The 20,048-nt window shown below is 39.4% G+C and overlaps 1 long non-coding RNA gene across 3 annotated transcripts in view; it reads left to right on the forward strand.

The window, feature by feature from the left end:
- LOC133227757 (uncharacterized) overlaps positions 1-20,048 on the forward strand; it is a 206,792-nt gene that overhangs the window by 148,675 nt on the left and 38,069 nt on the right. The window lies entirely within an intron of this gene.

A 20,048-nucleotide genomic window follows, 5' to 3' on the forward strand; every position in this document is an offset into this window, starting at 1 on the left:
AAAATAAAGATTACAGGAGATAAGGAAGGACAGTACATAATGATCAAGGGGTCAATCCAAGAGGAAGACATAACAATTGTAAATATCTATGCACCCAACATAGGAGCACCTCAATACAGAAGACAAACACTAACACACATAAAAGGAGAAATTGACAATAACACAATAATAGTAAGAGACTTTAACACCCCACTCACGCCAATGGACAGATCATCAAAACAGAAAATTGATAAGGAAACACAAGTCTTAAATGATACATTAGACGAGATGGATCTCATTGATATCTTCAGGACATTCCATCCAAATGCAGAAGAATACACCTTCTTCTCAAGTGCACATGGAACATTCTCCAGGATAGACCACATCTTGGGTCACAAATCAAACCTCAGTACATTTAAGAAAATTGAAATCATATCAAGCATCTTCTCTGACCACAATGCTATGAGACTAGACATCGATTACAAGAAAAAAATTGTAGGAAACACAAACACATGGAGATTAAAACACATTTCTAAATAACCAACAGGTTACTGAAGAAATCAAAAGGAAAAATTTTAAAATTCTAGAAACAAATGACAATGAAAACATAACAACTCAAAACCTATGGGATGCAGCAAAAGCAGTTCTAAGAGGGAAGTTTATAGCAATACAATCTTACCTCAAGAAACAAGAAAAACATCAAATAGACAATCTTACTTTACACCTAAAACAACTGGAAAAAGAAGAACAAAAAGAAAACACAAAATTAGTTTAAGGAAAGAAATCATAAAGATCCAAGCAGAAATAAATGAAAAAGAAATGAAAGAACCAATAGTAAAGATTAATAAAACTAAAAGCTGGTTCTTTGAGAAGGTAAACAAGATTGACAAGCCTTTATCCAGACACATCAAGAAAAAGAGAAGAATCAAATCAACAAAATTAGAAATGAAAAAGGAGAGGCTACAACAGACGATGTAGAAAAACAAAGGATTGTAAGAGACTATTATGAACATCTATATGGCAATAAAATTGACAACCTGGAAGAAATGGACAGGTTCTTAGAAAGTTCAGTATTCCAAGACTGAACCAGGAAGAAATTGAAATTATGAACAATCCAATTACAAGCACTGAAATTGAAGCTGTGATCAAAAATCTCTCATAAATCAAAAGCCCAGGACCAGATGGCTTCACAGGAGAATTCTATCAAACATTTAGAGAAGAGCTATTGCCTATTCTTCTAAAACTCTTTCAAAAATTTGCAGAGGACGGAACACTTCCAAACACATTCTACAAGGCCACCATCACCCTGATACCAAAACCAGACAAAGACAACACACGAAAAGAAAACTATAGGCCAATATCACTGATGAACATAGATGCAAAAATCCTCAGCAAAGTTTTAGCAAAGAGAATTCAGCAACATGTCAAAAAAATAAAAAGAAAAATAAAAACCACTCATGATCAAGTTAGGTTTATTCCAGGAATGCAAGGATTCTTCAATATATGCTTATCAATCAATGTGATACACCATAACAACAGATTGAAAGATAAAAACCATATAATCATCTCAATAGATGCAGAAAAAACCTTTGACAAAATTCAGCACCCATTTATGATTAAAACTCTTCAAAAACTAGGCATAGAAGCAATCTACCTCAACATAGTAAAGGCCATATATGATAAGCCTACAGCAAACATTATTCTCAATGGTGAAAAACTGAAAGCATTCTCCCTAAGATTAGAAGCAAGACAAAGGCATCCACTTTCACCACTATTATTCAACATAGTTCTGGAGGTCCACTACAGCAATCAGAGAAGAAAAAGAAATAAAAGGAATCCAGGTGGGAAAAGAAGTAAAGCTCTCATTGTTTGCAGATACCATGACACTGTACATAGAAAACCCTAAAGAGAATATCAGAAAGTTACTGGAGCTAATCAGTGAATTTAGCAAAGTTGCAGGATACAAAATCAATATGCAGAAATCACTTGTATTTCTATATACTAACAATGAAAAATCAGAAAGAGCAATTAAGGAATCAATCCCATTCATCATTGCAACAAAAAGAAATAAATATCTAGGACTAAACTTACCTAAGGAGACAAAAGAACTATACACAGAAAAGTATAAGACACCAATGAAGAAATCAAAGATGACATAAACAGACGGAGAGGTAGTCCATGTTCCTGGTTAGGAAAAATCAATATTGTGAAAATGACTATACTGCCAAATGCAATCTACAGATTCAATGCGATCCCTATCAAATTACCCATGGCATTTTTCACAGAACTAGAACAAAAAATTTCACAATTCATATGGAAACACAGAAGACCCCAAATAGCCAAAGCAGTTTTGAGATAGAAGAATGGAGCTAGAGGAGTCAACCTTCCTGACTTCAGATTATACTATAAAGCTACAGTCATCAAGACAGTATGGTACTGGCACAAAAACAGAAATATAGATCAATGCAACAAGATAGAAAGCCCAGAAATAAACCCATGCACCTATGGGTACCTTATTTTTGACAAAGGGGGCAAGAATATACAATGGGACAAAGACAGCCTCTTCAATATATGTTGAGAAAACTGGACAGCCACATGTAAAAGAATGAAATTAGAACACTTCCTAACACCATACACAAAGAAACTCACAATGAATTAAAGACCTAAATCTAAGACCAGAAACTATAAAATTCTTGCAGGAAAGCATAGGAAAAACCCTCAATGACATTAATCAGAGCAAGATCCTGTATGACCCATCTCCTAGAGTAATGGAAATAAAACCAAAGTAAACAAGTGGGACCTGGTTAATCTTAATAACTTTTGCACAACAAAGGAAACTATAAGCAAGGTGAAAAGACAGCCCTCACAATGGGAGAAATAATAGCAAATGAAACAACTGACAAAGGATTAATTTCCAAAATATACAAGCAGCTCATACAGCTCAATATCAGAAAAACAAACAACCCAATCAAACAATAGGGAAAAGATCTAAATGGACATTTCTCCAAAGAAGGCATACAGATGGCTAACAAACACATGAAAAGATGCTCAACATCGCTCATTACTAGAGAAATGCAAATCAAACCTACAATAGATATCACCTCACCCCAGTCAGAATGACCATCATTAAAATGTCTACAAACAATAAATGCTGGAGAGGGTGTGGAGACAAGGGAATGCTCTTGCACTTTTGTCTGGAATGTAAATTGATACAGCCACTATGGAAGACGGTATGGAGATTTCCTTAAAAAAACTAGAAATAAAACCACCATATGACCCAGTAATCCCACTCCTAGGCATATACCCTGAGGAAACCAGGGTTGAAAAAGACTCATGTGCCCCATTGTTCATTGCAGCACTATTTACAATAGCTAGAACATGGAAGCAACCTAGATGTCCATCTACAGATAAATGGATAAAGAAGTTGTGGTACATATGCACAATGTACTATTACTCAGGTTTTAAACGGAATGCATTTGAGTCCGTTCTAATGAAGTGGATGAACCTAGAACCTATTATACAGAGTGAAGTGAGTCAGAAAGAGAAAGACAAATATCATATTCTAACACACATATACAGAATCTAGAAAAATGGTACTGAAAGATTTATTCACAGGGCAGCAATGGAGAAACAGACACAGAGAATAGACTTATGGACATGGGGAGAGGGGAGGAGAGGGTGAGATGTATGGAAAGAGTAACATGGAAACTTACATTAGCATATGTAAAATAGATAGCCAACGGAAATTTGCTGTATGTCTCAGGAAACTCAAACAGGGGCTCTGTATCAACCTAGAGGGGTGGGATTGGGAGGCAGATGGGAGGGAGGTTCAAAAGGGAGGGGATATATGTATACCTATGGCTGATTCATGTTGATGTTTGGCAGAAAACAGCAAAATTCTGTAAAGCAATTATCCTTCAGTAAAAAATTAAATTAAAAAAAATTGGGGATACATGTATCTCTTTCAATTATGGTTTCCTCAGGGTGTGTGCTGGGTTGCATAGCATTTGTATGCCCACTTTTTTAAGGAATTTCCACACTGTTCTCCACAGTGGCCCTACCAGTTTGCATTCCCACCAGCAATGTAAGAAGGCTCCCTTTTCTCCACACCCTCTCTAGCATTTATTGTTTGTAGACTTTTTGATGAAAGCATTTTCTTCCTCCTGTTGGTTGTGGAAGTGTTTTTCTCTGAAAAATGTTGTTGTGGTGCTTCAAGAAGTGGTAGTTGGTTGGTGAGAGGCCAGTTGAATATGGCAGATGAGGCAAAATTTCATAACCTAATTCGTTCAACTTTTTTGAAGCATTGATTGTGCAATGTGCTGTCAGGTGTTGTGGAGAAGAATTGGGCTCTTTCTGTAGACCAGTGCTAGCTGCAGGCATTGAAGTTTTTGGTGGATCTTATTGATTTACAGAGCATACTTCTCAGATGTAATGGTTTTCACTGGGATTCAGAAAGCTGTAGTGGATCAGACTGGCAGCAGACCGCCAACAGTGACCATGACCTTTCTTTGGTCCAAATTTGACTTTGGAAAGTGTTTTACAGCTTCTTCTCAGTCCAACCACTGAACTGATTATCACTGGTTGTCATATAAAATCCACTTTTAGTCACATGTCACAATCTGATTGAGAAATAATTTGTTATTGCATAGAATAAGAAAAGATGACCCTTCAAAATGATGATTTTTAAAAGTTTTTGGTCAGCTCATGAGGCACCCACATATTGAGCTTTTTCAGATTTCCAATTTGCTTCACATGCCAAATGACCACAGAATGGTCAATGTTGAGTTCTTTGGCAACTTCTCATGTAGTTGTAACAATATCAGCTTCAGTGATCCTCTCAATTGGTTGTCAACTTCTGTTGGCCGGCCACTGCACTTCTCATCTTCAAGGCTGCCATCTCCTTTGTAAACTTCTTGAACCACCACTGCACTGCATGTTCTTTAGCTGTTCCTGTCCAAAACCATTGTTGATATTGTGGGTTGTCTGCTGTTTTACAATCATTTTGAACTCAAATAAGAAAATCACATAAGTTTGCTTTTTTTCCTAACATTTCCCTAGTCTAAAATAAATATAAAATAAACAGCAAGTAATGTCATTAGCAAAAAAATAAATAAAATAAAACAAGAAATGCACTTTAAAATGATTGATGTAGAACATCATTTTAACCACATTTCATTGTGACCACATTTATTTAAGAATGTATTCTAATATCAAACAGCAAAGTCCAACAATGCAAAACTGCAATTACTTTTGCACCAACTTAACATTAGTCTCTCAGTCGTGTAGGACTCTTTGCAACCCCATGGACAGGCTCCTCTGTCCATGGGATTCTTCACACAAGAATACTGGAGTGGGTTGCATTCCCTTCTTCAGGGGATCTTCCTGACTCAGGGATAGAACCTGGGTCTCCTGTGTTGCAGGCAGATTCTTTATCATCTGAGCCACCAGGGAAGCCATTGCACCAGTGTTCCAAACAGTGGGAGCTAAAAACACAAAGGCCAAAGTGTGCAGAGTAGGTATTGAGAACTGGGACAGGGGAACCAGGGAGGGGTGAGACCAAATGAGAAGAGCAGAATGTTTTAGAAAGTTAAATGGCCTTCCTTGGAATCTAGCCATCCTTTCTTATGTCCACTTGTAAATCTCAGGACCTGTTTTGAAAGAGGCAACTGAAACAACTGAAGGTATGGTTTAGGGAGCTGCAGTCAGAGGGAACTATGTACTGCATTTTCCTTTTCGTCCTTAGGGCTGTGCTGAGGGAACTCCCATTTTCCCATATTTGTCTCTCTCATCCCTGCCCCACACCAGTGCCAACATCCATCTTCAGGAAGAGCTGTTCACAGCAAGGCAGGTATGGCAAACCCAGCATGGTGCAGACCAGGAACAATGGCTCAGACTCTCAAACACCCATATGTGTTAAGTGCACAGCATCTGCCATCCTGGCCTCAGGCCCCAAAAGGAGGCTGCTTTCTAGGAAAGCTTTCACCAGTTGCTTTTCTGCTTCAAGATAGTAAAACTAGCATTCACCCCTCTGGGCTTTCATTTTAGTTCTCTTCCAATGCTTCCCTGAAGGAGGTAAAGGAGAGAATTCTTTCTCAATATTCTTTCAAACGAAAGCACACAGGCCCTTTTTCTTCCCTCACCAACCAGAATACAATTTCTCACCTACTTCTGATTCCTAATATAAGTCAGTAGCAAGGTTTATATGTATATTTCTCTGACTGAACTGTGATCTCCCCAAGGACAAGACATTATGCTACACGAGCCCCTTTCATCTTTTCACCCCAGTGTTCAACAGCCTGGCTGATGCCTATGGAGTATTTATCAACTGGAAAAAGAGAAAAGACCCCATAAGAGTTTCTAGACATTGTCCTGAAATTTTTTCTAAGACAAACCAGCTCATGAATGAATACTTGTATTCATGCACACTCCACCCAACTCAGGGCCATTAAACTCTTTAAATTTAGGTTAATGCTTCCTTTAAATGGAAAAAGATCAGATGGCCCCAGTAAATCATCAGATCTTTTCCAAAGTGGCAGCTAGCCATAAGCAAGGTCTTATGATCACACAGGGCAATTTTGCCAGAAAAGAGACTGGGGGTTAGGATACAGAGTTTCGGGTATTTATTAGGAAAGTAGGAGATGTTGATGCTACCCGGGGAAAGGCTTTATATGTTTCTTATGATTGAGTGAAGGGCCCAGATTCTAGGAAAGTGTGCAAAAGACCACATTACTGGCTTCATGACCTATAATTGGGCTTCCCTTGTAGCTCAGTTGGTAAAGAATCTGACTGAAATACAGGAAACCTGGGTTCAATTCCTGGGTCAGGAAGATCCCCTGGATAAGGAAATGGCAACCCACACCAGTATTCTTGCCTGGAGAATCCTATGGACAGAGGAGCCTGGCAGGCTACAGTCCATGTGGTCACAAAAGTCGGACACAACTTAGCGACTAAACCACCACCAATTGAGCAGGTTGCACAATTTTGCCATGTTCAAGAGACCTTGTTCTGATCGCTAGGAAACCATTCCTTCCCTCTAATACACACACACACACACACACACACACACACACACACCCCTTTCTATAGAGAAGAGAGAGCCATGAGCGTTCTAAAACCAGATGGGGAGCCAAAGGAGGAAAAGAACAAAGCACTATGTGGATTTTTAAAGAAAATATGTGTCATAAATTAGTTGTTAAGAAACTTTAGTATTGTCTTAAAAGAAAATTCCTCAAAGTCTCTAAAAAGTAGCTAGAATAAAGCTGACAAATTTGTGGCTTTTTCTAGAGGCCCACTGTGTAAATCTTGAGAAAACACCCCACGCTGTTGACACAACTTTCTCCTACTGGGCCATTCCCTTCTATTCCTCTTTCCTTCCTTCCTTCCTTCCAGTACACAAACTAAGACTGCTTTCTTGAAATTTTCCTGAGCATCATTGTTTCTGTGTCTGTTAAAGTACTGGTTCTTATCTCATACAGGACCATCGTCATCTCTCCTGGGCGGTCACTGAATTCTCATGCCCACCGAACATTGTCTGTACACTACATATAGATGCATCACAAATACTTCTGAAAAAGCCATGATAGTGTATAGTAAGTCCCCTACATACGAATGAGTTCTATTCCAAGCGCATATTTGTAAGTTCAATTTGTTCAAAAGTCCAACAGTGTTAGCCTAGGTACCCAACTAACAAAATTGTTTATATAGTATTGTAATAAGCTTTATAATACTTTTCACACAAATAACGCATGAAAAACACAAAAAATAAAGGAAACATTTTTAATTTTACAGTACAGTACCTTGAAAGTTATAGTAGTCCCAGCTACTTCACTACTGCCTTTACACTGGCTTCCAGACATCCTGGGCTTGAAATAGAGACATTTCACGACTGTGCTCTATAGAAAACTGTAAAGTACTCAGAAAAGTACACTTGTAGAGTGTGCAAGCACACGACAATGGCATGACAGATGAACTAGCTTACGTGATTGGACATGCTCACGTTTTTGAAAGTTTGCAACTTGAAAGTCCGTATGTAGGGGACTTACTGTAAAATTAATTCATTTAAAAGACACCTTCTGTCATTTTTATAATCAGCAAATATTAAAGGTATCTACTTTTAAATTAATTTTTATTGAGGTGTAATTGACATATAACATATTAGTTTAAGATATGCAGCATAGTGATTTGATATTTGTATATGTTAAAAAGTGATCACAAGAAGTCTAATTAACATCCATCATCACACCTAGCTACAATTTTTTTTCTTATGATGAGAATTTTTAAGATCTGTTTTCCTGGTGTCTTTCAAATATGCCTTAGTTTTCTTTGGACCTCAGTCTTTTTAATAACTCAAGGGCTAGCCAAAAATTAGCTTGTCCAAACTTGCCCAGTGTTTAAGAGGACACAGCATCCACTGGCAGTGTATTTAGGTCTGCTGGCAATTCAACAAAGAAAAGAGCAGAGAGGTGGAATGATATAGTCACAATGGCAAAATAAATTCCTATAGTTGGAGAACACAGATGGAGAACACAGATGCCTGCTTTGGCTCTCACACCACAACAGAGCCTTGAACCTCATGCTCTTTAGTACTCACATCCCCCACCATACACACACACACACACACACACACACACACACACACGGAGTGCACTCACACACCCTCATCTCTATTTCCTTATCAGTGCCTTCTTTGGTTACCCAGCTCTCTGTCACCTCTCCTTTCTTTAAACACCCATAGATAGCAATTCCCACTTTGCATTTTATTATCTCAGTCTTCTAGAGTGTCATATAGAACTTTCTGTCTCTAACCAAATTGCAAAGTCCTTGAGGATCAGTGACTGTGATTATACAACAGTTTCCTTGGGACCTTTACCTGGTCCTTGTATTGTGTTGAACTTCTTTTCAGTACATGAAGGTAATGACTGATGGATTGTTTTAGATGAAGCCTCTTATTCTGCAGGTCTGTTTCACATCCTTATCTTAAGTGAAAATTTCTTAGATATAATGTCTCCTAGTTTCCCTGAGAGAAAACAGCTTGGAGAATTTACTACCACTTTCCCTAATGCAGCCAAAGAAAAGGTGACAAAACAAATTATACACAGTGGAGTTATGCAGAGGTTTCCCATCTGATTTTATTTCCCTTACTAAAATGTATCTTCTGTGTCATGCGACAACTGTGTCAGTGAGACACAAAGGGCTTGGAAGTTGTCCTAGAACTTTAGAAAAAACAAGAAAATAGAAAACAGATGTTCTTCTTCAACAGCTCTGGTTTTAATCCCATGGGGGAAGCCTCAGCATCAGAAATCATGTGGGCACTCCATTTCCTGGTGATTAACAGACATGCTTCTCAATGGCAGGTTTCCAAAAGATATTTCTGCCTCTTTGATATCAGTTGTAGTACCTTCTGATTGGGCCTCCAATTGGCACAGTGGTAAAGAACCTTCCTGCCAATGCAGGAGATGCAAGGGACACAGGTTCAACGTCCAAGTTGGGAAAATTCCCCTGGAGTAGGAAAGAGCAAACCAGTCCAGTATTCTTTGCCTGGAGAATCCCATGGACAGAAAAGCCTGGCAGGCTACAGCCCTGGGGGTCACAAAAGGGTCAGACACAACTGAGTGCACACACACATACACACACACCTTCTGCATGCAAGCTCATTCAGGCTAAGCCCATTTCCCAATTTTTTTCAGTTTTTCCTAGAGATTGGTTTTGTAGTACTCAATATACCTGATTAAATGACACCTTCATTTGTGATTTTTACTTCATAATAATTATGTAATACATTTTATAATTATGTTATGAAATATGGTATACATCATAATAGTTAATCTAAGCAATAACTCCCTTCCCACTAACATGGTGTCTTGGAAGAATTCTGTCCCTTAACTGGAGCTTATGATCTGCATTGAGGAGTGAGCTAATATGACAGAATGATGGAGAGTTTAGCCTCAAAGTCAACCACCTGAACTTGCTGTCTGCCTTTGCTATTTATCTCTTGCATGAACTTGGGCAAGTGTCTTATCTTCTCCACGTCTCAGTTTCCTTATTTGGCATGGATTTGTTAAGAGGATTAAATGAACTGATCCACATAAAGTATTTTTAAAAGCTGCTGGTATACTTAATGTTCAGTAGATACTATTTATTATTAGTTATTCTCCTTGTCTAGCTCCAGAGGGTATGTCAGTCACCTGGAGTTCTGGACACATTCTCTCTCAACTCTGAATTTGGGCCCTCCACCCTGAAACAGAGACTCTTACCTACCTCAGGAAGGTCAACAGAGCTCCCTCCTCCATGACCTCATGTGGATGGATGCTGAACATCTTGTGTGCTGTGGAGCTGGAGCAGGAAGCAGTGCATGGGGCCCAGGGCTGCCAACTTGACTGAATTCAAACAAACATCGTTGATCCCAGACACACTCCATGACAAGTCAGCAGTCTGCTTTGATTTCCTCTTTCCTCACTGCTTCCTTTTCAGTAAATCAGTAGTCCACACCAGACCATGGTATAACAAGATATTTTCTAGGGCCTCATAAAGATGATTAGTTTCTTAAACGTTACCTGATCAGATCAAAGTTAGTACAAATATTTGGAAATTCCATAGTGTTTTGCAGTGTGTTGTGTCCAATATAACCTGTGAAAACAGCTTCGAGATGAACTTCTTGAGTGTTAAGAAATTGTTGTCTTATTTCTGTCGCTGATTCTGAGACTGCACTGGCTGGAGGACTTTAGGCAAATGACTTCCTTCTTGAATTTGGGCCTTCCCCAGAATAATCTCTGAAAAATAATATTCATTCCTACTGTACTATCAGAGATGGGCTAAAGACATGGCAAGAGTCACCCCACCCCTCAAACAAAAGGTGGGTGCAAGGAAATAAACATGTTCCCTGATTTGGCAACTTCTCAAGTCTATCTTTCTGTATTTCCATGATAAACTAATTAATAGAGAATTTGGATGAACTTGTGGCATCAAAAAAAAAATTTGGAAAGATGATCCTATTGTATGAGGAATGATGTTGTTTAATAAGGAATTACTTTCAGGATAGGATAACTTTAGGTGGGCGTTATTTTGTTAAAATTTTGCTGTGACTTGAATTAAGGTTTCAAAATGTAAATCTCAAATTATCCTGAGAACCCTCCACAAGGCTGTCAGTGATTTCCTAACTCTCATTCAAATCTTTGGCTAATCAGTATAACACACATTTGTCCAAACTTAGAAGTCCCTGAGAATTCCAGTACTTTTTTTTTTTTTTTTTTTTTTACTTTGCAATATTGTATTCATTTTGCCATACATTGACATGAGTCCGCCATGGGTGTACATGTGTTCCCCATCCTGAACCCCCCTCCCACCTCCCTCCCCATCCCATTCCTCTGTGTCATCCTAGTGCACCGGCCCTGAGCACCCTGTATCATGCATCGAACCTGGACTGGCTATCTGTTTCACATATGATAATTTACATATTTCAATGCCATTCTCCCATATCATCCCATCCTTGCCCTCTTCCACAGAGTCTAAAAGACTGTTCTATACATCTGTGTCTCTTTTGCTGTCTTGCATACAGGATTATCATTACCATCTTTCTAAATTCCATATATATGCATTAGTATACTGTATTGGTGTTTTTCTTTCTGCCTACTTCACTCTGTATAATAGGCTCCAGTTTCATCCACCTCATTAGAACTGATTCAAATGTATTCTTTTTAATGGCTGAGGAATACTCCATTGTGTATATGTACCACAGCTTTCTTATCCATTCGTCTGCTGATGGACATCTAGGTTGCTTCCATGTCCTGGCTATTATAAACAGTGCTGCTATAAACATTGGGGGTACACATGTCTCTTTCAATTCTGGTTTCCTCGGTGTGTATGCCCAGCAGTGGGGTTGCTGGGTCATAAGGCAGTTCTATTTCCAACTTTTTTTTGTTTTAATAGCTAATCTTTTTTTTTTTTTAATTTTTAAACTTTACAATATTGTATTAGTTTTGCCAAATATCAAAATGAATCCGCCACAGGTATACCCGCGTTCCCCATCCTGAACCCTCCTCCCTCCTCCCTCCCCTACCCTCCCTCTGGGTCGTCCCAGTGCACCAGCCCCAAGCATCCAGTACCGTGCATCGAACCTGGACTGGTGACTCATTTCATACATGATATTATACATGTTTCAATGCTATTCTCCCAAATCTCCCCACCCTCTCCCTCTCCCACAGAGTCCTTAAGACTGATCTATACATCGGTGTCTCTTTTGCTGTCTCGTACACAGGGTTATTGTTACCATCTTTCTAAATTCCATATATATGTGTTAGTATACTGTATTGGTGTTTTTCTTTCTGGCTTACTTCACTCTGTATAATAGGTTACAGTTTTATCCATCTCATTAGAACTGAAAAACTGGAAATAGAACTGCCTTATGATCCAGCAATCCCACTGCTAGGCATACACACTGAGGAAACCAGAAGGGAAAGAGACACGGGTACTCTGCTGTTCATCGCAGCACTGTTTATAATAGCCAGGACATGGAAGCAACCTAGATGCCCATCAGCAGATGAATGGATAAGAAAGCTATGGTACATATACGCAATGGAGTATTACTCAGCTATTTCCAACTTTTTAAGGAATCTCCACACTGTTCTCCATAGTGGCTGTACTAGTTTGCATTCCCACCAACAGTGTAAGAGGGTGCCCTTTTCTCCACACCCTCTCCAGCATTTATTGCTTGTAGACTTTTGGATTGCAGCCATTCTGACTGGTGTGAAATGGCACTTCATTGTGCTTTTGATTTGCATCTCTCTGCTAATGAATGATGTCGAGCATCTTTTCATGTGTTTGATAGCCACCTGCATGTCTTCTTTGGAGAAATGTATGTTTAGTTCTTTGGTCCATTTTTTAATTGGGTCTTTTATTTTTTGGAATTGAGCTGCAGGAGTTGCTTGTATATTTTTGAGACTAATTCTTTGTCCATTGCTTCGTTTGTTATTATTTTCTCCCATTCTGAAGGCTGTCTTTTCACCTTGCTTATAGTTTCCTTTGTTGTGCAGAAGCTTTTAATTTTAATTAGGTCCTATTTGTTTATTTTTACTTTTATTTCCAATATTCTGGGAGGTGGGTCATAGAGGATCCTGCTGTGGTTTATGTCAGAGAGTGTTTTGCCTATGTTTTCCTCTAGGAGTTTTATAGTTTCTGGTCTTACATTTAGATCTTTAATCCATTTTGAGTTTATTTTTGTGTATGGTGTTAGAAAGTGTTCTGCTGCTGCTGCTAAGTCACTTCAGTCATGTCCAACTCTGTGCGACCCCATAGACAGCAGCCCACCAGGCTCCCCCGTCCATGGGATTCTCCAGGCAAGAATACTGGAGTGGGGTGCCATTTCCTTCTCCAATGTATGAAAGTGAAAAGTGAAAGCGAAGTTGCTCAGTCGTGTCTGACTCTTAGTGACCCCATGGACTGCAGCCCACCAGGCTCCTCCGTCCATGGGATTTTCCAGGCAAGACTACTGGAATGGGGTGCCATTGCCTTCTCCGAGAAAGTGTTCTAGTTTCATTCTTTTACAAGTGGTTGACCAATTTTTCCAGCACCTCTTGTTATAGAGATTGTCTTTTCTCCATTGTATATTCTTGCCTCCTTTGTCAAAGATAAGGTGTCCATAGGTGCGTGGGTTTATCTCTGGGCTTTCTATTTTGTTCCATTGACCTATATTTCTCTCTTTGTGCCAGTACCATACTGTCTTGATGACTGTGGCTTTGTATTAGAGCCTGGTTGATTCCTCCAGTTCCATTCTTCTTTCTCAAGATTGCTTTGGCTATTAGAGGTTTCTTGTATTTCCATACACATTGTGAAATTATTTGTTCTAGTTCTCTGAAAAATACCGTTGGTAGGTTGATAGGGATTGCATTGAATCTATAGATTTCTTTGGGTAGTATACTCATTTTCACTATATTGATTCTTCTGATCCATGAATACGGTATATTTCTCCATCTATTTGTGTCCTCTTTGATTTCTTTCACCAGTGTTTTATAGTTTTCTATATATACGTCTTTTGTTTCTTTAGGTAGATATATTCCCAAGTATTTTATTCTTTTTGTTGCAATGGTGAATGGAATTGTTTCCTTAATTTCTCTTTCTGTTTTCTCATTGTTAGTGTGTAGGAATGCAAGTGATTTGTGTGTGTTTTTATATCCTGAAACTTTACTATATTCATTGATTATCTCTAGTAATTTTCTGGTGGAGTCTTTAGGGTTTTCTATGCAGAGGCTTATGTCATCTGCAAACAGTGAGAGTTTTACTTCTTCTTTTCCAATCTGGATTCCTTTTATTTCTTTTTCTGTTCCGATTGCTATGGCCAAAACTTCCAAAACTATGTTGAATAGTAGTGGTGAGAGTGGGCACCTTTGTCTTGTCCCTGACTTTAGGGGAAATGCTTTCAATTTTTCACCATTGAGGATAATGTTTGCTGTGGGTTTGTCATATATAGCTTTTATTATCGGAGAAAGCAATGGCAACCCATTACAGTACTCTTTCCTGGAAAATCCCGTGGATGGAGGAGCCTGGTGGGCTGCAGTCCATGGGGTCTCTAAGAGTCAGACACAACTGAGCAACTTCACTTTCACTTTTCACTTTCACGCATTGGAGAAGGAAATGGCAACCCACTCCATTGTTCTTGCCTGGAGAATATGTTGAGGTATGTTCCTTCTATTCCTGCTTTCTGGAGGGTTTTTTTTATCATAAATGGATGTTGAATTTTGTCAAAGGCTTTCTCTGCATCTATTGAGATAATCATATGGCTTTTATTTTTCAATTTGTTGATGTGGTGTATTACGTTGATTGATTTGTGGATACTGAAGAATCTTGCATCCCTGGGATAAAGCCCACTTGGTCATGATGTATGATCTTTTTAATATGTTGTTGGATTCTGTTTGCTAGAATTTTGTCAAGGATTTTTGCATTTATGTTCATCAGTGATATTGGCCTGTAGTTTTCTTTTTTTGTGGCATCTTTGTCAGGTTTTGGTATTAGGGTGATGGTGGCCTCATAGAATGAGTTTAGTTTACCTTCCTCTGCAATTTTCTGGAAGAATTTGAGTAAGATAGGTGTTAGCTCTTCTCTAAACTTTTGGTAGAATTCAGCTGTGAAGCCGTCTGGTCCTGGGCTTTTGTTTCCTGGAAGATTTCTGATTACAGTTTCAATTTCTGTGCTTGTGATGGGTCTGTTAAGACTTTCTATTTCTTCCTTGTTCAGTTTTGGAAAGTTGTACTTTTCTAAGAAGTTGTCCATTTCTTCCAAGTTGTCCATTTTATTTGCATATAGTTGCTGATAATAGTCTCTTATGATCCTTTGTATTTCTGTGTTGTCTGTTGTGATCTCTCCATTTTCATTTCTAATTTTGTTGATTTGATTTTTATCCCTTTGTTTCTTGATGAGTCTGGCTAATGGTTTGTCAATTTTATTTATTCTCTCAAAGAACCAGCTTTTGGCTTGGTTGATTTTTGGTATGGTCTCTTTTGTTTCTTTTGTATTTATTTCTGCCCTAATTTTTAAGATTTCTTTCCTTCTAGTAACCCTGGGGTTCTTCATTTCTTCCTTTTCTAGTTGCTTTAGGTGTAGAGTTAGGTTATTTATTTGATTTTCTCTTGTTTCTTGAAGTAAGCCTGCATTGCTATGAACCTTCCTGTTAGCACTGCTTTTACAGTGTCCCATAGGTTTTGGTTGTTGTGTTTTCATTTTCATTCGTTTCTATGCATATTTTTATTTCTTTTTTTATTTTTTATGTGATTTGTCAGTTATTCAGCAGCGTGTTGTTCAGCCTCCATATGTTGGAATTTTTAATAGTTTTTCTCCTGTAATTGACATCTAATCTTACTGCATTGTGATCAGAAAAGATGCTTGGAATGATTTCAATTTTTTGAATTTACCAAGGCTAGGTTTGTGGCCCAGGATGTGATCTATCCTGGAGAAGGTTCCGTGTGCACTTGAGAAAAAGCTGAAATTCATTGTTTTGGGGTGAAATGTCCTATAGATCTCAATTAGGTCTAACTGGTCTATTGTATCATTTAAAGTTTGTGTTTCCTTGTTAATTTTCTGTTTAGTTGATCTACCCATAGGTGTGAGTGGGGTATTAAAGTCTCCCACTATTACTGTGTTATTGTTAATTTCCCCTTTCATACTTGTTAGCATTTGTCTTACATATTGTGGTGCTCCTATGTTGGGTGCATATATATTTATAATTGTTTTATCTTCTTGGATTGATCCTTTGATCGTTATGTAGTATCCATCTTTGTCTCTTTTCACAGCCTTTGTTTTAAAGTCTATTTTATCTGATATGAGTATTGCTACTCCTGCTTTCTTTTGGTCTCTATTTGCATGGAATATCTTTTTCCAGCCCTTCACTTTCAGTCTGTATGTGTCCCTTGTTTCAAGGTGGGTCTCTTGTAGACAATATATATAGGAGTCTTATTTTTGTATCCATTCAGCCAGTCTTTGTCTTTTGGTTGGGGCCTTCAACCCATTCACATTTAAGGTAATTATTGATAAGTATGATCCCGTTGCCATTTACTTTATTGTTTTGGGTTTGAGTTTATACACCCTTTCTGTGTTTCCTATCTAGAGAAGATCCTTTAGGATTTGTTGGAGAGCTGATTTGGTGGTGCTGAATTCTCTCAGCTTTTGCTTGTCTGTAAAGCTTTTGATTTCTCCTTCATATTTGAATGGGATCCTTGCTGGGTACAGTAATCTGGGCTGTAGGTTATTTTCTTTCATCCTGCCATTCCCTTCTGGCCTGAAGAGTTTCTATTGAAAGATCAGCTGTTATCCTTATGGGAATCCCCTTGTGTGTTATTTGTTGTTTTTCCCTTGCTACTTTTAATATTTGTTCTTTGTGTTTGATCTTTGTTAATTTGATAAATATGTGTCTTGGGGCATTTCGCCTTGGGTTTATCCTGTTTGGGACTCTCTGGGTTTCTTGGACTTGGGTGATTATTTCCTTCCCCATTTTAGGGAAGTTTTCAACTATTCAACTATTATCTCCTCAGGTATTTTCTCATGGTCTTTCTTTTTGTCTTCTTCTTTGGGACTCCTATGATTCGAATGTTGGGGTGCTTAATATTGTCCCAGAGGTTCTGAGGTTGTCCTAATTTCCTTTAATTCTTTTTTCTTTTTTCCTGTTTCATTTATTTCTACCATTCTATCTTATACCTCACTTATCCTATCTTCTGCCTCCCTTATTCTACTGTTGGTTCCCTTCAGAGTGTTTTTGATCTCATTTATTGCATTACTCATTATATATTGACTCTTTTTTATTTCTTCTAGGTCCTTGTTAAACCTTTCTTGCATCTTCTCAATCCTTGTCTCCAGGCTATTTATCTGTAACTCCAATTTGTTTTCAAGATTTTGGATCATTTTCATTATTATTATTTGGAATTCTTTATCAGGTAGATTCCCTATATCTTCCTCTTTTGTTTGGTTTGGTGGGCATTATCCTGTTCCTTTACCTGCTGTGTATTTCTCTGCCTTTTCATCTTGTTTATATTGCTGTGTTTGGGGTGGCCTTTCTGTATTTTGGAAGTTTGTGGTTCTTCTTTATTGTGGAGGTTCCTCACTTTGGGTGGGGTTGGACAGTTGGTTTGTCAAGGTTTCCTGGTTAGGGAAGCTTGAGTTGGTGTTCTGGTGGGTGGAGCTGGATTTCTCTCTGGAGTGCAATGAAGTGTCCAGTAATGAGTTTTGAGATGTCAGTGGGTTTGGTGTGACTTTGTGCAGCCTGTATATTGAAGCTCAGGGCTATGTTCTTGTGTTGCTGGAGAATTTGTATGGTATGTCTTGCTCTGGAATTTGTTGGCCCTTGGGTGGTGCTTGGTTTCAGTGTAGGTATGGAGGCATTTGATGAGCTCCTATCAATTAATGTTCCCTGGATTCAGTTCTCTGGTGTTCTCAGGATTTGGACTTAAGCCTCCTGCCTCTGGTTTTCAGTCTTATTCTTACAGCAGCCTCAAGATTTCTCCATCTCTACAGCACCGATGATAAAACATCTAGGTTAGTGATTAAAAGTTTCTCCACAGTGAGGGACACTCGGAGAGGTACACAGAGTTACATGGAGAAGAGAAGAGGGAGGAGGGAGATAGAGGTGAGCAGGAGAAGAAGAGGGGGAATCAAAAGGGGCAAGAGCAAGCTAGCCAGTAATCACTTCCCTATGTGCTCTCCACAGTCTGGATCCCTCAGAGATGTCCATGGAGTTACACAGAGAAGAGAAGAGGGAGGAAGGAGACAGAGGTGGCCAGGAGGATAAAAGGGGGAAACAAAAGGAGAGAGATAGATCCAGCCAGTAATCAGTTCCCTAAGTGTTCTCCATAGCCCGGAACACATAAAGAGATTGACAGACTTGGGTAGAGAAGAAAAGGGGAGGAGGGAGATAGAGGAGACCTGGTGGAGAAAAAGGAGAGTCAAAAAGGGGAGAGAGCAATCAGGCCAGTGATCTTGCTCCCAAGTAAAAATGGGTACTGAAGATGGGGTTCTTAAAGGTACAAAGTTGGTAACAAATACCAAAAAGAAAGATTAAAAATCTAGAGTAGACGTTAGATTCTCAAAAATACAATATTAAAAAAAGAAAAAGAAAACAAAGTCACAAAATTATAATATATAATATGAATTTTGCTTTAAAAATAGGGTCTTTTTTTTTGCAAGGTAATAGCGGGTTATAAAAATGAAAATTAAAGGAGTAATAAGGGACTTAAAAATTAAAAAAATTTTTTTAATTTAAAAAATGATAACAGTAAAAATATATCTAGGACTTTCTCTGGAGCTGTTGCAGACAGTGTGGGGTCAGTTCATTTTCCGATAGTTCCTTGGTCCAGGTTATACTTCTCAAGGTCTATAGGCCCCTTCCTATGTAGTTGGTGCTAACTACAGGGTTTTAATCTATTGTACCTGTCACTTCCAAAGTGGTTCCCTCTGTTTATTTTAGCTTCTTCTGTTTGCTGGTCTCTTCAGTGTCTAATTTCTGCCCTGACACAAGGGGGGCAGTGGTGGTCACTTTTTTTTTAGGCTCACTTGTTCAGTCGTGCTGTGGGGAGGGAGGAAAACTGCATACATATACCACTGGCATGTGTGGGGAGCGCTCACAGTGTTTCAGCCACACTGGGTTTGCCTCCCCCCTCGCCCTCCTCTGCCCCCCCCCCCCCGGCTCATGGCATGTGTGCTTTCCCAGTCTACACTGCTCAGGCTCTAGGTTGCTCTGCCTGGAACTGTCTGATGCAGGCCCTGTGTTGCATGCACTCCCCAGGTTTAAGCCGCTCAGGTTCAGGTTCTCGGGTACTCCACAAAGGCGCAGACTTGGTTGGGCCTGTGTTTTGTGCCTGTCCCAGGTCCGAGCAGCTCAGGTGACCAGGTGCTTTGCAAGCACAGTTGCGCCCAGTTGAAGGCTGCAACTTATCACCTCCCCCATCCCAGCGGCTCAGTTTTCTGGGTGTACAATGGGCGGGCCTTCTCATGTGTGCCATGTGTCTCTTCTGGGGAGCTGATCTCTGGCTGCGACCCTCCCAGCAGATGTTGACCATCCAGAACCCCAAGACGTCTTGGTTAGCAACGAAGTCTGCTTGCAGTTTGGTATAGAATGCCTCTCTAGGCCTGTGATTGCCTCCTTCCGGCTCTGGCTGCCCTCACCTGCCTGTCTCCAGTGGGGGATAGGCCGGTCCGCAGCCAGCTAGCTCTGCTTAGTCCTTTGTTCTGTGAGTGAGCCTGGCAGTGTCTTAGGTTAGGGCTTTTTGCAGGATAGCTATCCCACAGTCTGGGTTGCTACCACAAGCTAGTTTCCTCAGATTGCCCTCGGGGCATTCAGGCTGAATCCTTACCCTAAGCCATGCAGCCTGCACCTCCCTGTCCAGTCCCTGCTTGCTAGTGGGCGATGCAAGCGTCTGGGCTGCTGCTCTGCTGGGAGTTGCTGTTAGGCACGTAATCTGTGGGTTTTAATTATTTACTTATTTTTCCTCCCGGTTATTTTGCCCTCTGAGATTCCAAGGCTCACCACAGACCGGCTGGAAAGAGTGTTTCCTGGTGTTTGGAAACTTCTCTCTTTTTAAAGACTCCCTTCCCAA

Source organism: Bos javanicus, chromosome 16, assembly GCF_032452875.1.
Source record: "Bos javanicus breed banteng chromosome 16, ARS-OSU_banteng_1.0, whole genome shotgun sequence".
Classification (NCBI taxonomy): Eukaryota; Metazoa; Chordata; class Mammalia; order Artiodactyla; family Bovidae; genus Bos; species Bos javanicus.